Source organism: Elephas maximus, chromosome 1 (assembly GCF_024166365.1).
Source record: "Elephas maximus indicus isolate mEleMax1 chromosome 1, mEleMax1 primary haplotype, whole genome shotgun sequence".
Classification (NCBI taxonomy): domain Eukaryota; kingdom Metazoa; phylum Chordata; class Mammalia; order Proboscidea; family Elephantidae; genus Elephas; species Elephas maximus.
Genome location: NC_064819.1, coordinates 136,988,418 through 137,003,449, shown reverse-complemented (window position 1 = coordinate 137,003,449; position 15,032 = coordinate 136,988,418). Strand labels below are relative to the sequence as shown.

The window sequence follows — 15,032 nt, the reverse complement described above, 5'->3', positions numbered from 1 at the left end:
ATAAAAAAATTAAAATATATATATTTATAAAATAAACCAAATAGTCAAAGTACAAAAGTGAAAACGACTTGAAATAGAAATTAATCAAAGCCCACCATGTCCCTGGGTTTGTTGTCCCAACTTTTCTCTCTTGAGTTACCTACCTTAGATTCAATCCATACATTTTGTCATCCATCTCAGCTAGATTTGCATTTGCTATGCAGCTCCCACCTCTAGACTTACCCTGAGCCTGTGTTCATTCATGCATATTTAGCTCATTTTGGCTTCTGCTCCTTCTCCTAGGCTCAGCACTGCCCCAGAACCAAATAGCTGCTGTTCCTAGCTCCTTGCTTTCACAGGTGTCAAATACGCACTTCAGACTCTCAGAGAGCCTACCACCCTACAAGCACCACCACCACCAAACTAGTCTTGGGTATGGGCTCTGAAAGAAATATGATGTTTTAACTTCAAACATAAAATCAGAGATATTAAGAAGTGCTTTATTTCAGATGCTTCTTTCAAGTATTGAAATAATTTATTATTGCATACTGTTTTTTTTTTTCTTTTTCCCTTTCATTCAGACAGCCTCAAAGCCCAACTCTTCTAAGAGAGACCTGCTCTGACTTATCCTTCTACACAGAACAAAATAAGCTGCGCTTTCTTCCGAAATTGCCCTTGACAAGATAACCACAGAATAGGCCACAGATGGCCTCAACCCACCTCTGGGTGGAGGCTTAACACCCTAATGAAGAAAAATTCATCCCTTCCTCCAACCTGGGGGATCAAACCCTTGTCTAAAGAAAACGCATGGTGATCCTCAAGCTCCGAGCGCCTGCGTGTAGGTCAATCCTGAGTATCCATGATGAATTTGCATTTCCTTGTCTGCTTTCTGTAAAAGCCCACCTCAAGCTGCCTGCTAGCAGTCTTGGAGCCAGCAGCCCCAATTGCTCCTTCCTTTGTACAACGACATAAAGGCGTCTTTCTGATCTCCCACCTCGGCCCCTTGTTTATTGGCCGTAACAAGTCAAGCCAAGCAAAACCTGGGGTTTTCACCCAGCAACACTTTCAATTATCTACGCACAACTCGTGGATCAGGGACCACCAAGTTCTTTATCAAGAATTCCTGGGCTTTAGCTGGGGAGAACAGCCTGCTGAGAGGGAGATAACAAATTGACTTAGGTAGGCTGTATGCCCCCAGGAGTCAGAAAGTGGCAGGGGCTTGTTGAAGGTATCAGAGAAAAGGGCATGCTTGTCTTTTGCAACATTAGGGAATGAGCAGGTGTTCCGTTCAAAAGTTAAGATAAACCGAAAAACCAAACCCATTGCCATCAAGTCAATTCCAACTCATAATCATGACAGGGTCTCTGCATTTCCCTCATAGAGATATGGCAGCTAGGAGAACTAGAACCAGAGGGCTTCTGCACAAACAGCAGGGCCACCCTCCTCTGTTATGCCCTCGGTAAATTCCTGAACTCTTAATAGTTCTGAGTTGTCTGTAAAATCTCTTGAATTTTTATTAACTAGTTTCTATCAACCAACTACAGGGAAATGAAAAGAGCAGAGCTGAAGTACCTCGACAGTGACGGCATCAAAAGTACCGGAACAGAAGAGTAGAATAGGCAAAAAGAAAAGATTGGGTGCTAATAGTACAGTCTAGTCAGTAACATGGCAATAGGACAATCAAGGCAGGGTTAGAATAATTACAAGGATAGCACCGGGTTTTGGGGTTTAAACTAGCATATCTCAGGAGGTGGGGGGATATGCTAGTACTGCAACCAGAGGAAGCACCATGCAAGACAAGAGCTTAGGAGGAAGAAGCTCAAAGGAAGTAGCTGAACCATAAGAGAAAATCACTGCCATGGAGGTCGTTTAGGGCAGATTAATTTGGATCAAAATGATACACTGTTTCATCTGAAGAAACACGGAAGCAAAAGTTGCTTTATTTTGGTTGAGACAGTGAACCCCATTACTGAAGGCAAGACCGCTGCAAATCAGGGAAGAGTAAGATGAAAGAGAAAGAAACTGGATCCCAAATAGAAACGGACCAGTGACGCAAATTTTGACTAAACTTTTTGATTTCTCATAAACTCTGAAAAGGGAGGTAATTTTGTTGGGCTGCAATGTTTCTCCCGGAACTGTAGCTAATAAACCCTTCTTTACAATTTTCTTCACTACTTTTGGGTTCTTAGGTGCTTTTTGTTTTTGTTACACGGTTATATAAGTTTTCAGAAAGGACTCAAAAAGTTACACTGAGGCCCCTCTAAGTTCTAGATGTTTATCTATGGACTTCTAGAATCACATTAAAATAATGAAGAAATGGCTCTACTACATGGAGCCCTGGTACTGTAGTGGTTAAACAGCTCAGCTGCTAACCAAAGGGTCGGCAATTCAAATCCACCAGCCACTCCCTGGAAACCCTCTGGGGCAGTTCTATTCTGACATGTAGTGTTGCTAGGAGTCAGAATGGACTCAACAGCAATGGGTTTTTTTAATCTGGAAAAAGGACAATTAGTCTTTGTGTATGAAGATTTAAAGCAGAAGTGGGAGGAACAGTAATTGGGGCTCTAGGTCCATAAGGTGAGAGATGGTTGAATTCATCCAGACCACAGAGTCTGAATTCAGGAAAAACCTGTTGCTGTCCAGTCGATTCCAACTCATCTACTGCAAACAGTCATCATTATGGCAATGCCCAGAACAGAGAACACCTTCCAGTCTCTCAGGCAGCTGCCATTCTGCATCAGCCTACCACCTAGTGGTCACAGCAGTTGATACAACATGTTATTGCAGTCACAAAACCAAACCTGTTACCATCAAGTTGATTGCAACACATAGTGAACCAATAGGATGGAGGAGAACTGCCCCATAGGGTTTCCAAGGAGCAGCTGGTGGATTCCAACTGCTGACCTTTTGGTTAGCAGCCAAGCTCTTAACCACTGTGCAACCGGGGCTCCTTGAGGCCACCACATGACGTATATATTTAGTTGTTATTGTTGTTAGTTGTCTTCTAGTCAATTCCAACTCATAGTGACCCCACATGTGCAGAGTAGAAATGCTCCATCGGGTTTTCAAGGCAGTGACCTTCTGAAGCAGGTTGCCAGACCCGTCTTTTGAGGCACCTCTGGGTGTGTTCTAACTGCCAACCTTTTGGCTAATAGTCAAGCACTTAACCATTTGCACCACCCATCTAGATAGATAGTCAGACAGCCAAGACAGACAGATAGATAGATTTAAAAAAAAAAAAAAAAACTGTTGCCATCAAGTCGATTCCCACTCATAGCATCCCTATAGGACAGAGTAGAACTACCCCATAGGGTTTCCAAAGAGAGGCTGGTGGATTAAAATTGCTGACCTTTTGATTAGCAGCAGAGTCTCATCTTTTTCTGTACCTCAGAGACAATGCTTACTAGGTCAAAAAAGGGGGAGAGGCGAGTAAACAGTCCTGTTACAGTGTGACACTAGTAACATAGTTGTTGATAAAATTCTTAAGATGTTTCCAATTATTAAAAATGTAATTCTTGTACCTGTTACATAATTACAAGTCTGCCTGAGGCAATTGTTTTAATGACACTTGGCTAACAGCAATGAAATGGACCATCAATAACCTCAGCTTACACCACAGTTATATGCTCTGCCTTAGGCAATGCAGAAGGCTGTCGTGGGCTGTGGAGTCGATTCCAGCTCACACCCATCCTATATGACCGAGTAGAACTGCCTTATAGGGTTCCCAGGCTGTAATCTTTGTGGAAGCAGATCACCAGGTCTTTTCTCCAACAGAGCTGCTGACAGGTTCAAACTGCTAACCTTTCAGTTAGCAGCTGACTGCTTAACCATTGCGCCACTGGGCTCCTTTGCAGAAGGCTGAGGACGCTAAAATGAGACCATAGGAATTTCAGGATTACCAGCCCTGATCATCACTGTAGACATCACCATAGATAACAGAATTTCAATAAAATTTGAAGATGACCTCAACTTATTGCCAAGCTCAATCTTAGGACAAATTCCACCCATTCTAAAAATACCTTTCACCTGTGTTTCCTGGAGAACAGATTCTCCACAATCTGAAACTAGGACTCAAATAGAAGTGGATAACTTATTCTAAAATTGTTTCTGTTGTATTTAGATCTTTTCTGCGAAAAGGGTTGCGCTGGGCCAACACCAAAGATTCCCAGGGTAGACTGGAATGAACTCTCAACTTCAGGTTATTTCAGAAGCAGCAGCTGTGAAAGACAGCAAGACCCAGGCAGATCTGGAGTAACGCTAAGCAGCAATATCAGGCCTAAGTCCTACATTTGAAGCCCTATATATGCAGGGTCATCCCCGGTAGGGACCATTTATAAATGCACTAGTTTATGTGCATTCAAAAGGTATCATCAAATTGGTCTCTATTCACCGGGATCAACACAGGCAAAAGGATAGTCAGGAATGGGAGGAGGAAATGGAATCAGAGGCTAATTGCCCCCATGAAAAACTGACTCCTTTGCCATTTGATCAGAAGAACTGGATGATACCCATCTATCATTACTGAACCTTTTGATCAAAGATTCTATAGAAGAATTCTGATCAAAGTGGGTAAAATATAGAACATAATCATAAATTTTCATTGAATCTAGATTTTCTGGAATCATGGAGGCTAGATGAATCCCCAAAACTATTAGTCTGAGATAATCTTTAAACCTTAAATCAAAAATATCCCCTGAACACTAATTAGATAGTAGATAAGAACTACTTTAGGTGACAGGAAAGACAACACACAATACAGGCGAGATCAGCACAACTGGACTAAACCAAAAGCAAAGAAGTTTCCTGAATAAACTGAATGCTTCGAAAGCCAGCGTAGCAGGGGCAGGGGTTTGGGGACCATGGTTTCAGAGGACATCTAAGTCAATTGGCATAATAAAATCTATTAAGAAAACATTCTGCATCCCACTTTAGAGAGTGGCATCTGGGGTCTTAAACGCTAGCAAGCGGCCATTTAAGATGCATCAATTGCTCTCAACCCACCTGGATCAAAGGAGAATGAAAAACACCAAGGACACAAGGTAATTACAAGCCCAAGAGACAGAGGGGGCCACATTAACCAGAGACAACATCAGCCTGAGACCAGAAGAACTAGATGGTGCCTGGCTATAACCAATGACTGCCCTGACTAGGGAACACAACAGAGAACCTCTAAGGGAGCAGGAGAGCAATGGGATGCAGACCCCAAATTCTCATAAAAAGACCAGACTTTATGGTCTGACTGAGACTAGAAGGGCCCAGTGGTCATGGCCCCCAGACCTTCTGTTGGCCCAGGACAGGAACCATTCCCAAAGCTAACTTTTCAGACAGGGATTAGACTGGACAATGGGTTGAGAGGGATGCTGGTAAGGAGTGAGCTTCTTGGATGAGGCGGACACTTGAGACCATGTTGGTATCTCCTGCCTGGAGGGGAGTTGAGAGGGTAGAGTGAGTTAGAAGCTGGCAAAATGGACATGAAAAGAGAAAATGGAGGGAGGAAGCGGGCTGTCTCATTAGGGGGAAAGCAACTGGGAGTATGTAGCAAGGTATATATAAGTTTTTGTGTGAGAGATAGACTTGATTTGTAAACTTGCACTTAAAGCACAATAAAATTTTTTTTAAATATCCCCTTAAGTCTTCTTAAAGCCAAACAGTAGTTTAGCTTAACTAGTAAAGAATACTTGCTTTCAGCATAATGCTCTTTAAGAACTAGCTATATGGGATCAAAGTGACAACAGCAACTGGAAAGATTAGGTAGGAACCTTAGGGGTCAGTGAGTTTATGTTAATAAAGGAAGAACTCAGAAAAAGAGGGTGACAATGGTTGTACACCCCGATTGTAATCAATGTCACTGAGTTGTACACATAGAAACTGTTGAATTGATGTATGTTTTGCTGTAAATATTCTCAACAAGAACAACAGAATAAAATTAATTAAAAAAAAAAAAAAACAGACAACTCGACCCAAAACTCCAGGACCATGCCATCTCTGACTGATTTGGAATTAATTAGTGCACTACAAGTCAGAATTGACTCAATGGCAATAGGTTTGTTTTAGTTTTGGTCCTCTAATGTTTTGAGGTTTTTGTTTGTTTTTCATATTTTGTTTGTTTTAGTTTTAGGTCAGAAAAGATTTTCACTTCTTATTGACTGGAAGTCATATATTAAATAGGCCTCAGTAACAAACTGATCTTACATGTTCAAGTGCAAAAGAATGGGGAGAGGAGACTATGTGAGAGGGTTTCTCCTTTCCCCATAGTCCTGGGAGAAAGGAAACAAATCAATATTCATGCAACACTACAGTGCTCCAGGCATTGTGCCAACCTGAATCTTACTTAAACCTTCGGCCAAACTTATAAGCCTCAGAAGATAGTATCTGGGTCCAGATCCTTCCTCCATCACTTATTATCTGTGTCCATGAGCAAATTACTTAAACCAGCTCCAAGCCTCAAGGTCTTTGTTTGTCAAATGGAGATAACACCTTGGAGGGAGCTATAAGGATTAAATGAGATAAAGAACATTCCACAAAGCAATCACAATAAACTGTAGTACCTATTAAACTGGAAAAAAAAGGCAGGTATTAATCCCATTGCATAACAGTATATTAGTTCTAAATTGTTTTAAACTCAATACAACTTTAAAAAAAAAAGAGGAATACAATATTAAAAAATATACAATTATCACCATATCCAGAAACCATAACATCTATTGTTCCACTGATTGCTATAAAAATAAAATAAAATGCTGGTGCATTTCTAAAATCTACTTTCAGGTGAAAGAAGTTTTTTTAACACTTTTTTTTTTTTTTAGGTTTATAATGAACTATTAGAAAGGAAAAGATTTACCTTTTCTCTCCCTCTTCTGCGCCCGTCAGAAAGTTTTAAAACTTCCTAAAATTGGAGAAAATAATTGCTGGCGCAACCTTGTTCCCTCAGGATAGCTAGAACTATCTCCAGCAATTCCACTCATTCCCAAAGAGTGATTCAGTTACAGAAATGTAGGATTTCCTCTAGGGAACACTTAAGCCTCAAGTATATTTCTGTGAGATACTTTGGTACTACTTTATAACCCTTTTGAACTTACATGGGGACCAAATTATTAAACTGTTAATAAATTGATTTCTACGCACTAACCCTGGTCAAGAGACAGCAGGAGGAACTACTTCTATCGAATATAATGGGATAAAGACTTTAGGAAATCTCTTATGGACAGGAATGGATCTGAGCAAAACCAGCAGTGTTGCCTAGGCTGAAGGCCAATTTCCACAGAAATATTAGACACCTTGAATAAAAAAAAAAATGTGTCAATCCCCAAAAACATATGGCATGGAAACCTTAGCAATAACAATATATATTACATTTTACGGTTTTCACTAAATGAAATCTTTATGTCTTTGAAGTAATTTTGCCTTCGAACAAATGAAAGGTGTATTTTTATAGAACACAGAAAGTTTGCCTCTTAATAACTCAATATTCAATCTGTTATGTGCATTAGTCTATTTTACCAGCACCACTGACAATTCTTTCCACATTGGTATTTAAAACACAGGAATTAAAAAGAATAATGAACCCATAAAGCAGATGTTTCACTAAAAAAAAACTCTATCTGTCAAGAGAAATTGTTGCCTGAAGGGACAGGAAATTATTGCCAAGATATTAACTGTAAGCCAGAAAGTAAAAGGCTCTAATAGAACCCTTCTGAATCTATTTTGGACCTGGGGTGGCACAAATGGTTAAGTGCTCAACAATTAAAGATTGTCAGTTCAGACCCACCCAAAGACCCCTCGGAAGAAAAGCCTGGTGATCTGCTTCTAAAAGGTCACAGTCTTGAAAACCCCATGGAGTGCAGTTCTACTCTGCACAAATGGAGTTGCCATGAGTCAGAATCAGCTCAACAGCAATTGACAACAACAACAACAGGTGTGTAGTGGTTATCTCGTTGCTAATTTGTAATTCCCTAATGACATATATATTGAACATCTTTGCTATCTATATATCCTCTTTAGAGAGATGTCTATTCAGGTCTTCGGTCTATTTTATAATTGGGTTGCCTGTTTCTCATTGTTGAGTTTCAGGAGTTCTTTGTGTGTCTTGGATAGAAGTCCTTTAGCAGATTTGTGTTTTGCAAATATTCTCTCCTAGTCTGTGGTTTCTCTTTTCACTCTCTTAAAAAGAGGATTCAATTTTAACCTTTTGATTTATTATCATTATTACCAATGATTTATAATATATTGCAATTTTTATTTCTGAGAATTCAATCAGAAAGACAAGCTAAATAAAGTAGCATTTCTCTTATTACTTTAACCACCAGAAGGAAAAAACAGTATAAATGTGCCCTCCTAAAAGATTTCTAAACAATGAAAATACAGATATCCTTTTCCAAAAGGATTAATCATAGCTTCTCTATAAAAAGCATACTCTCATGTGTCGTCTTAAACATGGTTGAATTTACATAAAACTCTGGGAATACATCTGTTGGCAAAATAATGTATAGCTGTATTAACTGGCAGGCTATTACGAGGCCTTACCACTCTAATAATCAAAATTCACTGATCTCAGGCTTTCTTTTATTATAAAACAACAACAATTAGTTTCTGATCCAGTATATATTTCATTAGTCAGAAAATATGAATATATATATGGAAAGAATTCTGGCCAAAAGAATTATCAGGAAGGGCTGACTCAACAGCACTGTGGCTTCACATGTTAGAACAGATTTGAACCTTAATCTTCCAATCTGCCTGAGTCATTCAATTTTGAGTTGCTTTGTATGCGCTTTTAGCTCATTTCTGGAGGTCATCTGTTTCTTGTACTTCTTGCGTGATTCTCCCAGCTGATTTACTATCTGCTTCACTGATATTTCACGACATTTGCCAAATTTGATTTTAAATTCCCTTAAATTGGAGAGATAAAACTATGATGTATCTATCCTGACCCAAATACCAACAGCATTTTTTAAAGAGATGGAAAAACTGATCATTAACTTTACGTGGAAAGGGAAAAGGCCCTGGATAAGTAAAGCACTATTGAAGAAAAAGAATAAAGTAGGAGGACTTACACTACCTGACCTCAGAACCTACTATACAGCTACGGTAGTCAAAACAGCCTGGTACTGGTACGATGACAGATACGTTGACCAACGGAACAGAATTGAGAACCCAAATGTAAATCCATCTACCTGTGGTCACCTGATCTTTGATGAAGATCCAAAGTCCATCGAATGGGGAAAAGACTGTCTTTTTAACAAATGGTACTGGCAACACTGGATCTCCATCTGCAAAAAAATAAAACAGCATCTAAACTTCTTACCATATACAAAAACTAACCTCAAAATGGAGGAAAGACCTGAATATAAAACAAAAACTACAAAGATCATAGAAGAAAAAATACAGTCAATACTAGAGGCCTTAATACAAAGCATTAACAGGATACAAACCATAACTAACAATACACAAACACCAGAAGATAAGCTAGATAACTGGAATCTTCTAAAAATTAAACACTTTAGCTCATCAAAAGACTTCATCAAAAGGTAAAAAGAGAACATACAGACTAGGAAAAAATTTTGGCTATGACAAATACGGCAAAGGTCTAATCTCTAAAATCTACAAGTAAATCTAACACCTCTACAACAAAAAGACAAATAACCCAATTAAAAAATGGACAAATGATGTGAACAGGCATTACACCAAAGTAGACATTTAGGTGGTTAACAGACACGTGAGGAAATGCTAGCAATCATTAGCCATTAAAACCAAAAACCAAGCCATTAGAATAATGTAAATTAAAACCTCTACGAGATACCATCTTACCCTGACATTACTGGCACAAATTTAAAAAAAGGAAATTACAAATGTTGGAGAGGCTACGGGGACAATGGAACTCTTATGCACTGCTTATGGGAATGAAAAATGGTCCAACCATTTTGGAAAACAATATGGTGATTTCTTAAAAAGCTAGAAATAGAAATACCATAGGATCTAGCAATCCCACTCCTAGGAATATACCCTAGAGAAATAAGAGCTGCTACACAAATAGACATACGCACACCCGTGTACACTGCAGCACTGTTCACTATAGCAAAAAGATGGAAACAACCTAGGTGCCCATAAACAGATGAACAGAAAAACTGTGGTACATATACAAAAGGTATAGTACACAACAATAAAGAACAATAATGAATCTTTGAAGTATCTCACAACATGGATATATCTGTAGGGCATTATGCTCAGTGAAATAAGTCAATCACAAAAGGACAAATACTGTATGAGACCACTACTATAAAAACTCATGAAAAGATTTACTCATAAAAAGAAACAATATTTGATGGTTAATAAGGGAGGAGAGGGGTAGGGAGGGCAAAACAGTAAATAAACAATAGATAAGTGGTGACTTTGGTGAAGGGTAAGACAGTACACAGTACTGGGGAAGCCAGCACAACTTGTCCAAGGCAAGATCATGGAAGCTCCATAGACATATCCAAACTCCCTGAGGGACCAAACTACTGGGCCAAGGGCTGTGGGAACCATAGTCTCAGGGAGCATCTAGCTCATACATTCTACTTTGGTCAGTAGCTTCTGGGATCTTAAAAGCTTGTGAGTTGGCCATCTAAGATACTCCACTGGTCTCACCCCTTTGGTAGCAAAGGAGAATGAAGAAAACCAAAGACACAAGGGAAAGATTAGTCTAAAGGACTAATGGACCATAACTACCACAGTCTCCATGAGACTGAGTCCAGTACAACTAGATGGTGCCCAGCTACTACCACTGACTGCTCTGAGACCCACAATAGAGGGTCCCAGACAGGGCTGGAGAAATATGTAGAACAAAATTCTAACTTGCAAAAAAAAAAAAAAGACCATATTTACTGGTCTGACAGAGGCTGGAGCAACTCCAAGTACAGCCCCCAGACATCCTTTTAGCTCAGTAATAAAGTCATTCCTGAGGTTTGCCCTTCAGCCAAAGATTAGACACGCCCATAAAACAAAGCAAGATTAAATGGACACACCAGCCCTGGGGCAAGGACGAGAAGGCAGGAGAGGACAGGAAAGCTAGTAATGGGGAACCTAAGGTTGTTGAGAAGGGGAGAGGGTTGACACGTCATAGGGCTGCAACCAATGTCACAAAACAATGTGCGTATTGTTTGATGAGAAGTTAGTTTGCTCTGTAAACCTTCATCTAAAGCACAATAAAAAAAAAAGATTACAGCCTTGGAAATTCTATGGGGCAGTTCTGCTCTGTCCTATAGGGTAGCTATGGGTAGGAATAAAAAAAAAATTATGATGCATCTTCTTTAATTTTTCAGTGTATCTAAAATGTAGATACCCATCTCCTCCAGGTTTTTCACAAAGGCAATGTTAGTCAAATCCTTTTTTAATGTGCCTACTGTTTCAGCTCCTTTACAGCAAGAAAATGTACAGAGAAAATGCCATATAATTTAACAACCTCATGTATTATATATTTATAATTCAAATGACTTCCAAGACTAAGTGAAATTATACTTAAAAGTCTAAAGATGCAAACGTAATACACAATGTGTAGAAAATTAATGGAATTATGAAGAAGCACCAACCTAAGATTTGAGTACTAAGAAGGGGTAATAAATCTGAATTGTAATAGTGGGTCTCACTGACATTAGAGAAACAACTTAATTCAATTTTCATCTATTAGTTCCCCTCTTTAATTAAAATGATTATAATAAACTCATTTTTCTGTGGATATGTTCCAATAATTACCCACTTTTTAAGTTGCAAAACACTGAGGAAATTCAAACTCTGCTACAAAAACACTGTGCGCATGCTATCACATGCACAGAAATGTACACATTTATCTTTCTTTGTTTATATTTCGATCACTGTCTTGAGGACAGCTGACAGTATAACTGCCTAAAAGAATCAGGATATGGGAAAGTATGTCCAGACTGTTTTTGAAATTCCTTCCTATTTTCCTAAAATATTATCATTCTTCTCCTGGAATACATTAATTATATACCTCTTGCTCTTTAGAAAATATAAATAAAAATGTCCTCTAACTTTCATAATTATTAGGGAAATATATTTTCCTTGGGAAATATTTTATACTTCCCTTGGACAGTAATTTAAAAATATTTCCTCCAAGGTATGTTTCATTTCTCAGCTCCTTGAAAACAGAAACCATGTTTATACATCTCATATACCCCCATAGCAACCAGGACAGTGCCTCACACATTATATGAGCCTCCATAAATATTTCCTAAGCTGTCTCTCTGCTTTGGGCTGGGAATGAAAGATAAGTCAAGCTTTCTGCTCTCGAGGAATGACTCACACACTATTAAACTGTCTTAGATAACTTTAACACAACTTGCTGTAATAAAGAGATGTACAATGTACATAAGAATTCAGAGTAAAAGTGAGATTACCGAAGAAATTTTAGAGAAAAGGTGACATTTTAGCCTTCAGAGGAAAAGTAAGAATTTTCCATACACACACACACACACACACACACCCAAAAAAACAGGTGGAGGAAACACCATAAAGAAAACATGATATGTGTAAGGTTCAAAGAGCAGCCCAATGGGTAAAGCACAAAGCAGGTGGCAGGGAGTGGTAGAAGATGAGACTGGAAATGTAAACTGGGGCCAGTTTGTAAAGGGCCTTGTGTGCTATACCAAAGAATTTTGATTTTATCCTGTAGACAAGTGGTCTCCAAAGTACAGTACACTCAATCAAGGGCATATGCAAAATGATGCAGACGAAAAATCAGAACATCTATTTACCTTTTCTCATAATTTTGAGTATTTGTTTTATATACATATATATAAACACACACACACATATGTATGGCATATATATATATATACTAGTACAATATGTAAGGAGCCCTGGTGGAGCAGTGTTTAAAGCGCTCAGCTTCTAACCAAAAGGTTAGTGGTTCAAAACCACCAGCTGCTCCATAGGAGAAAGGTGTGGCAGTCTGCTTCCATAAAGATTACACCTTGGAAACCTTATGGGGTATTTGTACTCTGTCCTATAGGATCGCTATGAGTCAGAATCAACTTGACAGCAAACAACAATATAGTATGTTATTTATGTAAAAATATACACGTTGGGTATATATTCAAAATTTTTATCCACCAGGGTACAAAATTAAAAAAAAAATGAAAACCTAAGCAATAAGCAATTATTGAAGGGTTTTTGAAAAGGAAATAATAATATCAGATCCATATTTTAGAGAGAGAACACTGAGGTCCACATAGAAGATAAAGGGGAAAACAAGTAGTATTGCAAGAGGAATGCATTAGAGTGGGAGAAAGTTTAGACTTAATGGAATTCCCTATCAAGCATATCTTTTCAGGTATTTTCACACTCCTCCTTAAATAAATTCATTAGATCGTTGTTTTCTTAAGCTGATTTGTAAAGTTTTAGTCTTTCTCCTTAGCATAAATGTATATTCTAAGAAAATATTTTAATTAATAATCCAGTAAAAAAGATATTATGAGAATAAAATGATATGTGGAATTTAACTCACAGAAATCTCTGAGGGAAAGTTTCCCAAAGGTGAAATTTTTCTTCATACATAATAATGTGATACACTTTGAAGAACATAGTTACTAAATTCCAGAGATTCAAAACCATAAAATGATAAAGAACTGAGAAATAACCTAAGGAAATCAACTCTCAGATTATTAACTGACAGGTTTGGTAACAAAATATAAACAAACCAAAACATTGAATAAAAAAATCACCATAATCATATCTCAATAATCATTATAATTTATGATTGTCAGTATTTATTTTACAGGAAAAGCTGGAATAATGAAAGGATGATTTTATAAGATCACATTGTTCATCCAAAGATTCCTTTACCAAATTTACCATTTCTAAATTAATGCCTCAAATCATTTGCCCTTCCATTCAACTTTCTACTCCCAGTATATCCCTGTCCACATGAAATTCTCACCAAGGCAACGGTAATAAGACACCGTGAAATATGATGAGCACAATGAAAGGCCAGTGTACCGTTCAGGTTGCAAAGACAAACAAGACTTGATGCCAGCTCCTAGGAAACCTATAGGCATAAAAAGGAATTAAAATAGTTACACAACAATGAACTGCCTAATACAAGATAGAACGCAATACGTCTCTTAAAAAATGTATAATGAAAGTAAAACAAGAGTTTCTGAGGAGAAGTTCATTTTGCAAAGCAAACTTAATGATAATATTGATAATTATTATTATTAATAATTATAATTCATCAAGTTGGTTCTGACTCATAGCAACCTTATGTACAAGAGAATGAAACACTGCCCAGTTCCTGCACCATCCCTACAATCACTGCTGTGTTTGAGCCCACTGTTGCAGCCAGTGTCAATCCACTTCATTGAGGGTCTTCCTCTTTTTCGCTGACCCTCTACCTTACCAAGCATGCTGTCCTTCTCCAGGGACCAGTCCCGCTTGATAACATGTCCAAAGTACACAAGACAAAGTCTAGCCACCCTTGCTTCCAAGGAGCACTCTGGCTGTACTTTTTTCAAGACAGACTTGTTTATTCTTCTGGCAGTCCATGTTATATTCAATGTTCTTCACCAACAACATAATTCAAAGGCACCAATTATTCTTTGGTTTTCCTTACACGTCGTCCAGCTTTCGCATACATATGAAAAAAAAACGAAAATATCATGGCTTGGGTCAGGCACACCTTAGACCTCAAAGTGAAATCTTTGCTTTTTAACACTTTAAAGAGGTCTTTTGCAGCAGATTTGCCCAACGCAATACGTTGTTTGATTTCTTGAGTGCTGCTTCCACAGGTGTTGATTGTGGTTCCAAGTAAAATTAAATCCTTGACAACTTCAGTCTCCGTTTATCATGATGTTGCTTACCGGTGCAGTTACGAGGATTTTTGTTTTCTTTATGTTTAGGTGTAATCCATACTGAAGGCTGAAGTCTTTGATCTTTATTAGTAAGTACTTTTTCAAGTCTTCTTCACTTTCAGTAAACAAGGTTGTATCATCTGCATATCACAGGTTGTGAATGAGTCTTCCTCCAATCCTGATGCCACATTCTTCTTCATATAGTCCAGT

At 38.2% G+C, this 15,032-nt stretch overlaps 1 protein-coding gene across 1 annotated transcript in view; it reads right to left on the bottom strand.

Annotated features, from left to right (window-relative positions):
- CD109 (CD109 molecule) overlaps window positions 1-13,929 on the bottom strand; it is a 208,059-nt gene extending 194,130 nt beyond the window's left edge. The window contains exons 1-2 of the mRNA XM_049895453.1: window positions 13,913-13,929; window positions 9,153-9,248 (exon numbers count right to left, since the gene is read on the bottom strand). The gene's annotated coding sequence lies outside the window, so the exon portion shown is untranslated. The remainder of the gene's footprint in view (window positions 1-9,152; window positions 9,249-13,912) is intronic.
- Between the last annotated feature and the right edge of the window lie 1,103 nt (window positions 13,930-15,032).